The following is a 12380-nucleotide window of genomic DNA, read 5'->3' on the forward strand; positions in this document are numbered from 1 at the left end:
GATTGTGTACAGAGAAGGTCTCACTAAGAAGGTAACATGTGAGCAAAGACGGAACTGAGAGAGGCTGGATGTGGGTCTGGGGGAAGAGCGTTCCAGGCAGGTGCAAATGTTGGGAGGTCGGCCCAGGTCTGGCATGTAAAGGAACAGCAAGGGAGCCAGGATGGACTGACATGAATGAAGGACAGTAGTAGGGGGTGGGCTAGATCCCAGAGGGGCTAATAGTCTGTTCTATGGCTTTTACCATTGGAATGTTTGATCAGAGAAATGACATGACCTATCTTCTGGTATAAAAAGATCATTCTGCTTATTATATTGATAATTAGATTCTGGAAATATTTTGAAGATCCAGCACATAGGATTTGCTGACAGATGAAAGTAGTCGAGGATACTCCAAGGTTTCCACCTGAACTACTGGGAAGATGGAAAAGCCATTTGCTGAGATAGAAAAGAAGACCAAAGGCGCAGGTCTAGTGAGAGTGAAAGCAAGAGTTCAGTTTGGGACTTGTTAACCTGTGCTGGAGATACAACTCTAGGAGTTGTCTGCATACTCGTCAGGCCAGAGGTCAGAACTGAGGCAAGTGCTGGGGGAGTTGGCCTGTCTTATGTGCCCTCAGGGGTGGGGCAGCCTCAGACCTATGAGAGTTAGCCATTGCCAGGAGGAGGTCAGAAGCCTGAAGGTGAATCCCAACCCTAACTTGAGATTTCAGGACTAGTTACTGCTGACCTGGGTCCTTCAGGAGCAAAGGAGACCTCCTGGATTGCCCAGCCATGCTGGTACCCTGGAGAAAAGGGACCAAGATGGAAAGTCCCCATTGAAGAGATGACAAGATCACTTGGGAGCAGTAAGGGATTATTATAGGTATCTGTTGGGGCCAGAGGTGTCTGGTTCTTGCTCTTTGAGGAAGGTCAGGTGCCTATGAATGACCAACCCCTAACCACCATTGTACTTTCAGAGAAATCGCTGGTGGTTATAATGGGCTATGGAGTCCACTATGTAGATCCCTGCCTTTTCTAGTGAATTCAAGGGGCAATAGCATTTTTTTTTTTTTTTTTTTTTGCGGTACGCGGGCCTCTCACTGTTGTGGCCTCTCCCATTGTGGAGCACAGGCTCCGGACGTGCAGGCTCAGTGGCCATGGCTCACGGGCCCAGCCGCTCCATGGCATGTGGGATCTTCCCAGACCAGGGCGCAAACCCGTGTCCCCTGCATCGGCAGGCGGACTCTCAACCACTGCGCCACCAGGGAAGCCCTGCAGTAGCATTTTTGAGTGATTCTTTTTACCAAGTAACATGAAGCTCCCTGTACTAGTTAACTATTGCTATATGACAAATTACTCCCAAACTTAATGGCTTCACATAATAATGTTTATCTCACAGTTTTCTGAGGGTCAGAAATTTAAGATGGCCTCGCTGGGTGGCTCTGGCTTAAAGTCTCTGGCAAGGCTGCAATCAAGATATTGACTAGAGCTGGAGAATCCACTTCCAAGGTGGCTTACTCACATGGCTGGCAAGTTGGTGCTGACTGTTAGCAGGAGGCCTGGGTTCCTCCCCATATGGCGGCCTCCCCTGGGGCTGCCTGAGTGTCTTCATAATTGGGGTGGCTATAGCTTCCGCCAGAGAGAGTGAACCAAGAGAGTGAGGTGCAAGCTGCAATGCCTTTTATGACCTGATCTCAGAACACCTCCTTCACACTCTGTTGGTCACATACAACTGTTCAGATTCGGTGTTGAGGGAGAGTACACAAGGGCATGAAGACCAGGAGGCAAGGATCCGTGGGGACCGCCAGCCAGAAATCACCCTCCTTGAAAATAGGGAGGAGGTTTCTATCTTCTCAATCTTTTGTATCTGCTCAAAGCATTGAGCACCACTTCCATGTTATCTGGGGTCCCCCATCACAACTGGTCTAATCCACATCTCTTGCAGGGCTCCACCAAATTACTGGGATGTTACTTTAGCCACCTCTAGCTCAAGAGGATCCCTTGGGAGACAGTAGGCAAATCCAGGTGCCAACACAGGAATCCCATTGTTTGCCATGTTGGTTTTTGCTATTTTCCCCCTGACTTTTTAGGTGCCCTCTCAGCTCCCATCCCTACCAAATGCATGGCATGTGGTATTCCCACTGTCCTTCGGTCCCTGATTTGTGCAAAGATGCACTACAGTTAGAAGCCTTTATTACATGATGTGTCTAGGATTAAGTTTGTAATACAAATTCTTCCAGGGAGCTTTTGACCATTTAAGACCCACTGTATTCCTGCCTTTTTAGCACATTTATTTAACCAGTGCTTCTTGTACGTGTGCATTTAATTTCCAGCCATTTCTCGCGTGAGCAAATTGCCTAAATACACTTGTGAGAAACTCTGTTATTGTAAATGTTATTAAACTGAAAACAAGGGTATAATAAAATAACAATTTGAAGGTAATTTACTAACAACTGGAGCCCTTAAACATTGACATACCATTGTGTAGTAATAATACCAGACTTGGTATTTAAACACCTTCTTTGTCACTCCAAGAATCACTGGGACTGCTTCCTAATCCTCATGGTCTTTAATTATAGCTCTTTCAAGATTTTTTTTACTACTCCTATGTCACTGGTTTATAAATTATAAATCATTAGCTTTTACCCACATAAAACATCCAGAAAACTCTTATCTCTGCTGCTTATCCAGAGAAATAATAAAGAAAATATTCAGAGAAAGTAATAGAGGTGAGTTGGCATCATTGAACCTTATTGTTCTTGGACTTCGTTCTCTAGACTCTCTACCGACTAGAGTGATATTGGGGTGGATAATAATAGAAACTGCATCACAAAAGTGATCGATTAGTTGAACATTTTGAGGATTCCTGGGTCTTCCCCAGTAAGGAGAATTCCTTGAATACACATCTCAGTAAAGGCTCCTTCTGCCTGGAAGGTGGTGTGGATGACACAAAGAAGGCCAGTGGGCAGCTGGGTGGGACCTGCCATTCCTATACCAAGTCCCCGCACGCAGGGCCTGGCTTCTGTTTTAAGGTGGAGATTCTCACTCTCGTCAGTGCTCTGGCGATACTCTCCCTGAGAGATTGATTCAGCCAATCAGTGCTGGCTGATTAATTTGCCATAAGGAGGGACCTTATGTACTCAAAGGAGCCAGAGAGACTAGGTGTTCTCAAAGTCCATATACTCAGTCCAGGAAGGCCTCCACAGGAAGCCAAATCATCATCGGAAACCATTTATTCAGTTGTCCTGAAAAATCATCATCACAGAATCTAGAAATCCCTTGTCTGTATGGTCAGTTCATCCTCTCCCTAAAGGTACCTGGAGAGCTAAATCATAGTCCGAAGTTTGTTTGGTGAGTGGATAACCAGGATGAGGGAAGCTAAGTGAGGGGAATGTTTAGTGGCAACAGGTTAGCTTCATGAGTCCAGCTCAGAATGGGAATGACCTTGCACTAAGGACTGAATTACTAGAAGCCAAAGGGCTAAAACTTCCTTTTTCCTAGAGGGGTACTTAGATAGGTGTATCAGTTATCTTTACCCCAAACGTAGAAGCTTAATACAACAATAAACATGTTATCACACACAGTTTCTCTGGCTCAGGAATACAACGCAGGGCCCCTCAAGATGTTCTCTGGAGTGTAGTCACCCGAAGGCTTCACGGAGGCTAAGAGTTCTGCTTCCAAGTTGGTGCTGCAGGCAGCAGGGCTTAGTTCCTTACCATCCAGACCTCTGTCCCTACTGGGTGGCTTGAGAGTCCTCGCAGCATGGCAGCTGGCTTCCCCCAGAGGGAGTAACCCAGGAGAGAGCAAGATAAACGCTGCAGTGCCTCTTCTAATCCATGAAGTCACGCGCTGTCACTTCTGCTACACTGTATTTGATAGAAGTGACTCATTAACCCCAGCCTGCTCTCAGAGGGAGTTGATTGGCTCCACCTTTTGGAGAGGACTGACAAAGACATAGTGGACATAGTTTAAAACCACAGAAGGTACGTTGTCCTCTTACCTTCTTTTTTTCTACACTTCCATAGCTGACCCAACTCTTCTGCTGATCCATGTATTCTTAAAATTTTTTTACATTATTATATTTGTAAATATAATGTACATATAAACATTTTAGGGACTTCTCCGGCAGTCCAGTGGTTAAGACTCCACCTTCCAATGCAGGGGGTGCGGGGTGGATCCCTGATCGGGGAGCTAAGATCCCATATGCCATGGGGTGTGGCCAAAATTTTTCTTTTTAATTAAAAAAAAGTTTTAATTGTATGTGTAATTATATATTATATAATTATATTTTAATGTATTATATAATTACATGTGTAGTATATAATTATATATGTAGTATATAATTATGTATGTAGTATATAATTACGTATGCATTATAAATATTAATATATTTAGCTTATAGCCAAGCTCTTCTAGTATGATAGTCATTATGCATCTTTATGATAATTTGCATACCCCCATTCTGCCACCTCCCTAGCTGGGGGACCTGGGGCAAGTTACTTGACCTCTCTGTGCCTCTGTGTCCCCATCCGTAAAGTAAGGCTGTAATAGGACCTGTGTCATAAGCTTCGTGTGAGGATTAAGCGAGGAATTACATGCACAGAGCTTAGAAGAGTCCCTGGCACACAGAAAACATTCAGTACTCTTAGCTCTCAGCATGGCAGCTGGAGCAGTGGCAGAAACAGTTTGATCCAGTAGGTGTAGTTAGCCCTCAGAAGGCCATTGTATTTCCATGTTCCCAGAGGTAGTAAACAAAAGTCATAGTTGTCTTCATGGCCATGCCACAGCCCTACAGCATCCAAGCCCTGTCCCGAGGATAGAGAAAAAACCTTTTCAGGCCTGGAAGGGACCAAGGGTCAGGAGCCTCTTTGCTGTGCTTGTTCCTCCTCTGGATCCCAGGTTAATCCCTGCCAGAGAGGGCTTACCTGGAGATAACATGTTTAGTTTGTACTCTGAGTCCTATTTATTGATAAATTTTGTTTTTGTTCCTAAACTGTTTTTAGGCTGACCTTTCGTGGAAGGGTAGAATAGCCAAACGGGGAACTAACCTGGCAAAAAGCTAGGGAGTTCCTCAGCCTCAAGGATTTGTATTAAAGGTTGTTCCCAAATTTTATTTTTAAACATACATTTTTCAGGGTATACACTGGCTATGTGTGATCAGTGTTGGCGTTGGACATAGATCCATCTTTACTTCAGGCCCCTTTGCTTCTTGTCAGTGCCTCTTTAGTTCCTTGGGCTTAATGAATAGATTTTATCTTTGTCCTAAGCATGTTCATAATTTAAAACATGCTGGGTGTTTGCTGAAAAGGTATTGATGAGAAAGTTAGAACTGATGCTTTCTTCATCTCCCAGAGCAACTTTAAAAGAAAGGCTATATACCTAGTGGAATGCATGAGGGTTGTCTTGTGTCAGGTGGCAATTTGCTAAATATAGGGAGCTTGGAGGGACCTGCTGAGGTCATCTGTGCCCTCCCACCCGCCTTCCCCATCTGAATGTCTCCAGCCCTGTGCTAGCCAATTCAGGAGTCACCAGCCACACACGGCCTCTGAGCATTTCAGCTGTGGCTAGTCCAAGTTGAGATGTGCTGTCAGTGGTAAAGTACTCCCTGGATTAAAAAAAAAAAATTTATTGAAGTATAGTTGATGTATAATATTGTGTACATTACAGGTGTACAGCATAGTGATTCACAATTTTTAAAGGTTATACTGCATTTATAGTTATTATAAAATACTGGCTACATTCCATGTGTTGTACAAGATATTCTTGTAGCTTATTTTATACGTAATAGTTTGTACCTCTTAATTCCTTACCCCTGTACTGCCACTTCTCCTTCCCTCTCCCCACTGGTAACTACTAGTTTGTTCCCCATATCTGAGTCTGCTTCTTTTTTAAAATTTTATTTATTTATTATTATTTTTTGGCTGTGTTGGGTCTTCATTGCTGCGAGGAGGCTTTCTCTAGTTGCAGCGAGCACGGGCTACTCTTCATTGCGATGCGCGGGCTTCTCATTGCGGTGGCTTCTCTTGTTGCGGAGCATGGGCTCTAGGCGCATGGGCTTCAGTAGTTGTGGCTCATGGGCTCTAAAGCGCAGGCTCAGTATTTGTGGCGCATGGGCTTAGTTGCTCCGCAGCGTGTGGGATCTTCCCAGACCAGGGCTTGAACTCGTGTCCCTTGCATTGGCAGGTGGATTCTTAACCACTGCACCACCAGGGAAGCCCTGTTTCTTTTTTATTATAGTCACTCGTTTGTTGTATTTTTTAGATTCCACATATAAGTAATATCATATAGTATTTGTCTTTCTCTGACTTATTTCACTTAGCATAGTACCCTCCAAGTCCATCCATGTTGTTGCAAAATTTCATTCTTTTTTATGGCTGAGTAGTATTCCATTGTATATATGTACCACATCTTCTTTATCCATTCCTCTGTTGATGAACACTTAGGTTACTTCCATACCTTGGCAATTGTAAATAATGCTTCTATGAACATTGGGGTGTGTGTATCTTTTCAAATTAGCATTTTTGGTTTTTTCGAATATATACCCAGCAGTGGAATTTCTGGGTCATATAGTAGTTCTATTTTTAGTTTTTGAGAAAGCTCCATACTCTTTTCCACAGTGGCTGCACCAATTTACATTCCCACCAACAGAGGGTTCCCTTTACTCCACATCTTCACCAACATTTGTTATTTGTGTTCTTTTTGATGATAGCCATCTGACAGGTGTGAGGTAATATCTCATTGTGGTTTTGATTTGCATTTCCCTGATGATTAGCAATGTTGAGCATCTTTTCATGTGCCCGTTGGCCACCTGCATTTCCTCTTTGGAAAAATGTTGCCAATATTTTAATCAGGTTGTTCTTTTGATGTTGAGTTGTATGAGCTGTTTATATATTTTGGAAATTAACCCCTTATTGGCCATATCATTTGCAAATATTTTCCCCCATTCAGTAGGCTGTCTTTTCATTTTGTCAGTGGTTTTCTTTGCTCTGCAAAATCTTTTAAGTTTAATTAGGTTCTATTTATTTATTTTCACTTTTATTTCCTTTGCTTTAGGGGATGGATCCAAAAAAGTATTGCTGTGATTTATGTCAAAGAGTGTTCTGCCTGTGTTTTCTTCTAGGAGTTTTATCATCTCTGGTCTTACATTTGGTCTTTAATCCATTTTGAGTTTATTTTTGTATATGGCATTAAAGAATGTTCTAATTTCATTCTTTCACATGTAGCTGTCCAGTTTTCCCAGCACCACTTATTGAAGAGTCTGTCTTTTCTGCATTGTATATTCTTGCCTCCTTTGTTGTATATTAATTGACCATATGTGTGTGGGTTTATTTCTGGACTCTCCATTCTGATCCATTGATGTATGCATCTATTTTTGTGCCAGTACTATACTGTTTTGATTAATGTATCTTTGTAGTATAGTCTGAAGTCGGGGAGCATGACTCCTCCAGCTCTGTTCTTCTTTCTCAAGATTGATTTGTCCATTTGGGGTTTTCTTTGTTTCCATACAAATTTTTAAATTATTTGTTCTAGTTCTGTGAAAAATGCCATTAGTATTTTGATATAGGTTACACTGAATCTGTAGCTTGCCTTGGGTAGTCTGAAGTGCACCCTGTATTTTGAAGACTTAATACAAAGAAAGTGTAAAATGTTTCATCAGTAATTTTTACTGCTTACAAGTTGAAATAATAATACAATGATATAATGGATTAAATAAAATATATCATTAAAATTAATTTTACCTCCTTTTTACTTTTCTTTTAATACTATAAAATTTTAAATTGCGTATGCTCGCATTATATTTCTATCTGACAGTGCTTCTCTGGACCATCTATCTCTATTCTTCAAGCCCCGAGGATGGAGGTTGTAGAGACTTCCTTGGTGACTCCTCTGAGTCTTTTGTCATTCTGGCACTTCACATCCAATCTTATTCTCTCATGCTTCAATTTGAAGACTTCTGCTTCAAGTAGTTGACTGTCCATCTCCTTATGAAATCCCTACTTGGAAAAAGTCAAGTATCTCTTCATGTTGTTCAGTTATAAGCCCATTATTTTTTACCTTTGACTTTCTACCTCTTTTCCAACTCTGATAATATTTTAAAATTTTATTTTATTGAAGTATAGTTGATTTATTAATGCAGTGTTGTATTAACTTCCACTGTACAGCAAAGTGTTCAGTTATACATACACACACACACACACACATATATTATACTTTTGCATATTCTTTTCAATTATGGCTTATCACAGTATATTGAATATAGTTCCCTATGCTATACAGTAGGATCTTGTTGTTTATCCATTCTATATATAATAGTTTGCATCTGCTAATCCCAAACTCCCAGTCCAACCCCCCCCACCCTTGGCAACCACAAGTCTGTTCTCTACATCTGTGAGTCTGTTTCTGTTTTGTAGATAAGTTCATTTTTGTCATATTTTAGATTCCACATATAAGTGATATCATATGGTATTTGTCTTTCTCTTTCTGACTTACTTCACTTAGTATCATAATCTCTAGGTCCATCCATGTTGCTGCAAGTGGCATTATTTCATTCTTTTTTGTGGCTGAGTAGTATTCTATTGTATATATGTACCACATCTTTATCCGTTCATCTGTCAGTGGACATTTAGGTTGTTTCCATGTCTTGGCTGTTGTGAATAGTGCTGCTATGCATAGAGTTGCATGTATCTGTTTGAATTACAGTTTTGTCCAGATATATGCCCAGGAGTGGGATTGCTGGATCACATGGCAACTCTATTTTTAGCTTTCTGAGGAACCTCCATATGGTTTTGCATAGTGGCTGCACCAATTTACATTCCCACCAACAGTGTAGGAGGGTTCCCTTTTCTCTACACCCTCTCTAGCATTTGTTATTTGTAGACTTTTTTATGATGACAGTTCTAACTGGTGTGAGGTGGTACCTCTTTGTAGTTTTTTTGGGTTTTTTTTTTGATCTAAGAACTTTGCCTTTTAATTTTTTTTTTTTACAAATTTAATCAGTTATACATATACATATGTTCCCATATCCCCTCCCTTTTGCATCTCCCTCCCACCCTCCCTATCCCACCCCTCCAGGCGGTCACAAAGCACCAAGCTGATCTCCCTGTGCTATGCGGCTGCTTCCCACTAGCTATCTACCTTATGTTTGGTAGTGTATATATGTCCATGCCGCTCTTTCACTTTGTCGCAGCTTACCCTTCCCCCTCCCCATATCCTCAAGTCCATTCTCTAGTAGGTCTGTGTCTTTATTCTTGTCTTACCCCTATGTTCTTCATGACATTTTTTCCCTTAAATTCCATATATATGTGTCAGCATACAGTATTTGTCTTTCTCTTTCTGACTTACTTCACTCTGTATGACAGACTCTAGGTCCATCCACCTCATTACAAATAGCTCAATTTCATTTCTTTTTATGGCTGAGGAATATTCCACTGTATATATGTGCCACATCTTCTTTATCCATTCATCCGATGATGGACACTTAGGTTGTTTCCATCTCCGGGCTATTGTAAATAGGGCTGCTATGAACATTTTGGTACATGTCTCTTTTTGAATTATGGTTTTCTCAGGGTATATGCCCAGTAGTGGGATTGCTGGGTCATATGGTAGTTCTATTTGTAGCTTTTTAAGGGACCTCCATACCGTTCTCCATAGTGGCTGTACCAATTTAAATTTTTAAAAAATTTTATTTATTTTTGGCTTTGTTGGGCCTTTGTTGCCGTGCACAGGCTTTCTCTAGTTGTGGCTAGCAGGGGCTACTCTTCGTTGAGGTATGCAGGCTTCTCATTACAGTGGCTTCTCTTGTTGAGGAGCACGGGCTCTAGGTGCATGAGCTTCAGTAGTTGTGGCATGCAGGTTCAGTAGCTGTGGCTTGCGGGCTCTCGAGCGCAGGCTCAGTAGTTGCAGTGCACGGGCTTAGTTGCTCCATGGCATGTGGGATCTTCCCAGACCAGGGCTTGAACCTGTGTGCCTTGCATTGGCAGGCAGATTCTTAACCACTGCACCACCAGGGAAGCCCCCTCATTGTAGTTTTGATTCACATTTCTCTAATAATTAGCGAGGTTGAACATCTTTTCATGTGCCTGTTGGCCATCTGTATGTCTTCTTTGGAGAAATGTCTATTTAGGTCTTCTGCCCATTTTTCGATTGGGTTGTTTGTTTTTTTTCATAATTGAGTTGTATGTGCTGCTTGTATATTTTGGAAATTAAGCCCTTGTCGGTCACATCACTTGCAAATATTTCTCCCAGCCTGTAGGTTGTCTTTTCGTTTTGTTTATGGTTTCCTTTGCTGTACAAAAGCTTGCAAGTTTGATTAGGTTCCATTTGTTTATTTTTGCTTTTATTTCTATTACCTTGGGAGACTGACCTAAGAAAACATTGGTATGATTTATGTCAGAGAATGTTTTGCCTGTGTTCTCTTCTAGGAGTTTTATGGTATCATGTTTTATATTTAAGTCTTTAAGCCATTTTAAGTTTATTTTTGTGTATGGTGTGCTGGTGTGTTCTAACTTCATTGATTTATTTACATCTGGCTGGCTATCCAACTTCCTAGCACCACTTGCTGAAGAGACTGTCTTTTCTCCATTGTATATTCTTACCTCCTTCCTTGAAGATTAATTGACCGTAGGTGTGTGGGTTTATTTCTGGGGTCTCTGTTCTGTTCTACTGATCCATGTGTCTGTTTTTGTGCCAGTACCATGCTGTCTTGATTACTGTAGCTTTGTATCAACTCTGATAATTTTTAATGACCTTCCCTGGGTCATCTCTGGTCTCTGTTTTTTTTAATAGAAATTTATTGGAGTATCTGGCCTTTATTATTTTTAAAACTTGGTATCTGAAACCACCCAGCATGGCTCTAACATGGGCCTGACTAATGCAGAGACAAATAGAAGGAATTATTTCCACTATCAAGTACTTGACTGGTCCTTTTGATACATTACCTCATTGAATCCTATAACACAAGGAGGGACAGGTGCTCTTGGTAGCACTCTTCACTGATGAGGGAGTTGAGGCTCACAGAGGTTGAGTAACTTAGCGAAGTTCCTTTGCCAGTTAGGTGACAGAGCCGGGATTCATGCCCATGTGTGCCTGACTCTGAAGCCCATTCTTTCATTACCTACCATGTCTTTCTCGCCTGATACTTTTCATTGAATACACCCCTTCGTCTTGAGAGGCCTTATCCTACACAGCTGGTGCATTTGTAGCTTATGGTCAACACTGACTCTTGAGCTTGTTCTGGTATGTTTGTGCCTCACTAGAATTGTGAAGCCTTTCTGCTAAATTCCAGAAATGCCTTTTCAACCCTGCAGATACTTTGTGAAAGCCCTAGCCCTTCTACAGTCATCACTGGGCCAGAGTTGAGGTGTTCAGGTGTTCGGAATGACTTTTCTGAAGGGAGCTTTCTTTCCTATCATCCCAGGCCCCATGGATAACTATGTCTCCAAAACAAGCTACTTTTCAAAGGCCAGTTAAGGCAATTAATCCATGTTTACCTAACAGCAAAAGATTTGTGTTTTGAATAGTAGGGAATAGGAAGGGTTCCTTGGGAGAGTGTGAAAAACAAATCTTTTCATGGATGAACCTTGAAGACATTATGCTAAGTGCAATAAGCTTGTCACAAAAGGGCAAATACTATATAATTCCACTTAAATACAGTAACTAGAGTAGTCAAATATATAGGGACAGAAAGTAGAATGATGGTCATCAGGGGATGGGAGAGGGAATGAGGAGTCTGTGTTTCATGGGTACAGAGTTTCAGTTTGGGAAGATAAAGATATGGAGATGGATAGTGGTGATGGCTGCACAACAATATGAATGTACTTAATGCCACAGAACTGTACACTTAAACATGGTTAAAATGGCAAATATTATGTATATTTTATCATAATAAAAATAACCAAACAGATCTTCTATATTTAAAGAAAAATAGCTTGCTTAGCATGTGTGATCAGAGGTGCCACTGTAGCGAAGTCTTGGGTCTATTGTTCATTCTAGCTTTGAGATCACAGTCATTTTCTGAGTCAGTTTCTCATGAGGAAGGTGCAGGCGTACTTCACCGAGCTGAGGGTGTCCTTTTATCCCTGACAGATTTCTCCATCTAGGAAGTTTTACCAACTTCAAACAAATGCCTTTGCCCAGGCCTCAGCCACTTTCCACCAATGTCTGGGGAAGGGAAGGCAGCCATACCTTCGCGGACTCCACTATATGGACCCTTGATTATACTCACTTTTCCATGGAGATTTTCTTATTCCTTCTTCACCTATCTGAGGGTATGCTTAGACTTTTCTAAGAAATAAAATGGCTGTAAATTGTATTTGTTTGTACCGAAGTGGTCATAGCCTCTTTGGAGACCTGCATGAGAATTAGATTGAGCACCCAAACATCTCAGAGCGTTTGTTTCACGTTTC

The 12380-nt window shown here is 41.4% G+C and overlaps 1 protein-coding gene across 6 annotated transcripts in view; it reads left to right on the forward strand.

Moving 5' to 3' along the window:
* Window positions 1-12380, forward strand: part of SAMD4A (sterile alpha motif domain containing 4A) — a 244396-nt gene that overhangs the window by 147278 nt on the left and 84738 nt on the right. The gene's annotated exons all lie outside the window — the stretch shown is intronic.

This window comes from Mesoplodon mirus (genome assembly GCF_964341445.2).
Source record: "Mesoplodon mirus genome assembly, chromosome: 4".
Lineage (NCBI taxonomy): Eukaryota > Metazoa > Chordata > Mammalia > Artiodactyla > Ziphiidae > Mesoplodon > Mesoplodon mirus.